This window comes from Egretta garzetta, unplaced genomic scaffold, assembly GCF_000687185.1.
Source record: "Egretta garzetta isolate BGI_Z169 unplaced genomic scaffold, ASM68718v1 scaffold25, whole genome shotgun sequence".
Lineage (NCBI taxonomy): Eukaryota > Metazoa > Chordata > Aves > Pelecaniformes > Ardeidae > Egretta > Egretta garzetta.
Genome location: NW_009259800.1, coordinates 1,883,089 through 1,888,338, shown reverse-complemented (window position 1 = coordinate 1,888,338; position 5,250 = coordinate 1,883,089).

The window sequence follows — 5,250 nt, the reverse complement described above, 5'->3', positions numbered from 1 at the left end:
GTGGGGTCTCACCAGGGCAGAGTAGAGGGGGAGGAGAACCTCCCTCGCCCTGCTGGCCAAGCTCCTCTTAATGCACCCCAGGATTCCATTGGCTTTCTGAGCTTCAGAAGTGATGTTTGCTCTTGGGAATGTGGTTATCGGAGCAGGCTATGCCTTTCCTTCAGGCCAGCATCCTCCCAGAGCCCCCACTCGTGCTGAGACTCCTCCACTCTGCCCATCAGCAGCCCGGGTTCGGCTGTAGCAGGGAGCCCCCACTCCTGGCCGGAGCGGCACAAACCAAAGGAAGCTACCAGTCTCCAAATTTGGCACAAACTTGGCAGACCGGGAGGGACCTTGCACCCTCACAGGTGGGTGGGTGGCAGTAGGGGAAGACGGACTGTGAGGTCTGCGGAGGGGCACATCCGCTGCTTTGCCTTCCCCATCAGCGAGAGCCCGATGAGTTCCAGCCCAGTGTCATCTTCTCCCCTCCTGGAAGCCGGCTCTTCTCCACCGTCCATGCGGGTCTGTGCGTGTGCTTCGTGCCTCCGTCCTCTTTGCTTTTCTTCCCATTTCAATCCAGTTTCAGACTGCTGCCAGCCCCTGGCAGAGGGGAGGGAGGCAAGAGGAGGGTTAATCCAATCCTTTTATCTTGCCCTTTGTCTAATTAAAACCACAACAAATGGCACAGTTTAGGTTTAAATGTAATTGTGTTTAATGAAACATTAAGGGCAATTAAAGGAGTTACCGTGGCAGCCTCTCTATACCCTCCAGGGTTATAACGGGCTGATGAAGTGCTCTTATTGGCTCTCTTGGCAGGGGGCTGTTAATTGCATTAGAAACTGATAGTGGGTTTCTTTTAATGCTGAAGTTTCTCTGGTTATCCCTCTCTAGGCGCTTGCGTGTGATCAGCCGCTGGAGGTTGGGAGCAGCACATGGGCGCACTGGCTACCGGGGAGGATGGATGGGGCGGTGGGAGGCTGCCCGGGTGCCCCCTCTCCTGGGAAGCACCCCTCGACTTTGGTCCCGACAGCCCCTGGGGGTGCCCAGTGAAGCCCTGAGGTGCCCCTCCTGGCCTAATTATTATTATCCTGGCTTTATGATTAATGGGAGGCAATGCCTTCTGGTTTTTACCTGGGAAGGTTGTCTCGATATAGTTAAGTTAGTTCGCGAGTTGTCAGCGAAAGGGACACTCATTGTGTAAACTCAGATGATTCATGCTTGTAAATATTGTATATTCACTGTCAATCCCAGGCTTTTAAAAGGAAGTCTGGGCACCTCGAGGTCACTGCTGGCGATTTCACATACAAAACCAATTGGCACCTTCCTCTTTAAAATGCAACCTGAATTTAAAGCCAGTTCCTTACATTGTAGGACTTTTGACTCATTGCCTGACTCATGTTTGTTTAAAAAAAAAAAAAATAAAAATATACAGATGGGAGTTGGCAAGAGTGACATAAACTGAGGCACGGAGGGGGGGTGAGGGCCGCCCCCGTGCTGCCGCTGGGGCAGAGGGGGTCAGCCCTTCCCTGCCGCTGTCCCCAAAGGTGATGCAGAGGGAACCAGGAGCAGAGCCGGGGACAGGATGCCCAGTTCTAATCACCTTCCTGAATCTTGAAGAAATACACACTGCCAGAGCAGCAAAATAAATACTGGTTTTACAAACTGGTGCTGTAAGGTGACAGCAAATAGTCCATCGTCCCCTTGCAGAAGCAGTTTGAACTGGGGCAGCCTGGGCTTTCTCTTTGTCTCCGTTGCCTCTCTAGGTGGAAACTGTGGCTTGAAAGCAAGGTTAACCGCTGCCTCCTGAACGCGGTGCAGGCCTGATGGCAGCTTTGTGGCAGCAAGGCTGCCTTCACACCCCTGACAGGATGACTGCTCTGTAAATCTTAGTAAAAGATGTCACAGCAACACGTGTCCCCCAGAGACTGGGAGGGGAAGGGAATGATATACGAGCAAAACCTGTCTCTAGAGTCCTGCCATCTATTTCTCAAGTCTTGAGAAAATGCTGCCTCCATTTATCTCCAGTAAATATGGAGAGAAACTTCTTTAAAATAAGAGGCCTTTAATTTTTTTTTTTCCTGGCAGAGACTATTTTTAAGACCAAAGACTTTTTCTTTCCTCCTCAGCACATTTTCCAGTTGCTTTCACAAATAAAGAACTTAGTGAACCTCCTTGTTTCCACCTGCTTCCTGCCCCGTGCAGCAGGCACTTCCTGAGAACTTGGGGAGAGCTGGCCACTGATCGTGGCCTCCAGAAGCCCCTCGCAATGCTCTGGCCTTGCCGCAGCCATGAGGGGTAACAGATGGGCTCTTATCGCCATCTTGCAGTCTAGGAGCCAAAGCCTGTGGAGATCTGGGACTTAGGCACGCTCACTCAGGTAACTTGTGGTTGAACAGGAGCTAAATCCTGTCCCCTTTTTGGGGGTGGGGTAGGGAATTGTGAATTTGATGTAATAACTGTATTTTCGGGTTGTTGCTTCCCTTACCAACCACTGTGCACTGGCTTGCTCTGAAGGGTTGTTGTCTTACTAGGGTGTGTTTGTGTGGCTGTTGTACCTCAGGTGATGGGTGCCGGTGGCTTGTGATGGTGCGTGGCTGCTATGCAGCTCTTGGTGAGCTGAATGTGCCGTGGCGGTGAACTCTTGGGCGTACCGAGGCCAGTGGCTACCAAGCTCATCATCAACTTGCCCTGGTCCCCAGGGATGACATGTGATGGAAGGACCATGGCATCCTTCCTCTTTCCCCATGTTGAGATGGGCAAAGAGGTGTATGTCAATGTTTTCCATTGAAAAGGATTTTTTCCCCCAAACTAAAAGTATTCTGAAAACATTTCTACCTGAGACTTCTGTTATTTCTTTTCCAAACTTTGTGGCTGCTAGGTGCCCAGACTGATATTGCCAATGCGTGCTTGTCTCTGGCAGCAAGAAACCAAGGAAAACAAAGGTGTTAACCTGAGCTTTTCCTGCTGTGGCCCTTGGGGTGCTGTTTGGTGGGTCTGCCCATGCTTTGCATAGAGGTATGAAGAGGTGCTTTGCATAGCAGTATGAAGAGTTTTTGTCTGCTTCTCCCCCATCCCTTTGTGCTTGAAGTGTTCCATGGCAGCAGGAAACTTTGTCTAAGGAGAACTTATCTTGCCTTCACTTTGCAGGGGTTAAGAGCCTCTCCTTGATCTGGGGTGACCTCCCTTGCTCCTAGGGAAGCTGCAGGGACTGCTATGTTTTACTGTGATCTTTTTTTCCTCCCCCTTTTTTGGAGCCAGAAGGCTGTTCCACAAATCCCTCGCACGTTGTGCTCTGAGATCCCTCAGTCCACCTTTCCTAGCTTCTTGGATCATTGCTCTCCTTACGACACTGGCCTGTAGAGCAGTGGGCATGTGAAAAGGGGATGAGGAGGACAAAATCGATCACCCCCCAGGTTGGGTGCACTGAGCCCCATCATCACAACTACCCCCGTCTCTGGCAATACACCATTTCTTCTATGTGCTTCTGCAGTGGTGCTGTGGGAACAAGGACGGGGCGTTCACACTGCTTAAGTAAAACATACTGATTTAAGTTTTATTTAATTTAAACAATAAAATTGCCATTAAACAGGTTATGCATTGACCGCCTCACCATGCCCTCTAGTGCTGTCCTGATTAAGTGTCTTTATTACTTGGCTCAGTTGGCCTTTTTTAAAATGACAACGAAACACTTGATAGCATGAGTGCAAACTCCTTCCCTCTTGGCAATTATCTCCCTTCCTACTGAGTTTTGCAGGAGGAAGGAGAGAGAGGGGGAAGGAGAAGGGAGAGCAGGTTGGCCAGGGGAGAAATCCAGTGGCACCTGATCCGTTTATCACATAGATATGCCATAGTGGAGGCTTAATGGAGATTTAAATAATTCAGAACACTCAGCCCCGCTAAAGCTGTATAATGAGCCTTCTGCACCGTGAGCCACTGCTTGGCTGAGCGTATGAGCATGGAGGTCGTGTGGTTTTTTCATGCATAATTAAAGGGATAAAAGGGGATTTAGAGCAACAGTGCTACAATGAAGCATGCGGACAAAGGCTTCGCTTGTATTTAACTTGGAAATGCCAAACTGGTTTTGACTTGCAGAATAAGCTTCCCTCTTTCCTTTTATTTTTTTTTTTTCAAATACTTTTTTCCTTCCCCTCTCCCATGCTGACCCGTCCCTGCTCCCATCTGTCCCATGAGCATGGGGTTGTCTCTGAAGAGGATTCACAACGATTCCCATTTCGCACTGGGACAGCAACTCTCAGCCCTGGTCTTTGCAGGTTCAAGGTCTTTGCTGGAACACGCAGGCATAAGCTGAGAAGCCTTTTCCAACATGTTTCGCATCCTTTATTTTTTTTTTGTCTGCCAAAGGGAATGGCTTCAGATGAAAAGACTGAAAAGGAAGGTGGGAAGAATACAGGGCATCTCTTTAACTTTTATGATTTATTTTTTTCTACTGTGTTGTTTACAAAATCCGGGGCAAAATGTTCCGCTTGGATGGACCGGTCTGAGAACTTCTTCATTCCTGTTTCTTCTACCCTCTGTTTTTTGTCTTGCTCCCTTCTGCTCCTCTGCCCTGTCCTTTGCCAGGAGCCACCAACCTTCATGGCCCCCGGGTCCAAGGCTGCAGGGAGGAGGCAGCGGCAGCACGGGGGGACGCTCGCTGCTCCCCGTGTGCCATGGGGTGGTGAGAACCTGCCTGCTGCACAGCTGGGCCAGGAGTAGGGTGTCTCACGCTGCCTTCAGCAGTTTGGGGTACCTGAGCAGCCCCTCAGCCCATGCTCTTGACAGAAGGAGAAAAATGGCTTTGCGTTCTCCTCCTCCCAGGAGATGGAAGGGTGTATTTTTGTGCTGAAAGTTGTTCTCAACCACATCTCAAAAACCGTGCGGGTCTAGGGGGGTGGGGGTGGTGATAATTAACATGTCTTTCATTAACCCTTCATCACAGGCGTAATCTGCTGTGGGAGAGCTTTCTCAAAGCTCTGAGCTTTCTGACCTGGCCAGGTTACCGCCAGGCAGTTCTACCTCTCACTGTTAAATTGCATGTTTCATCCCAGCTCTTGCCGAGCATGAGTGAATCCTCCTGCATCTCTATGAAGTGGAGGCAAACTGGAGAGAGCTTCAGTGGTCTTGGAGGTTCCGGGAAGGTGGGGAAGGGCAAGTGTTTGCAAGGGGTAAACCCACATGTGCCAAAACCCATGCTGTGCCATGGCTGGGATCTGCCATGCAACCCAAGTCCCACTGCAGTGTAAACCCGAGCGGCATCCCTCCCTTCCACCA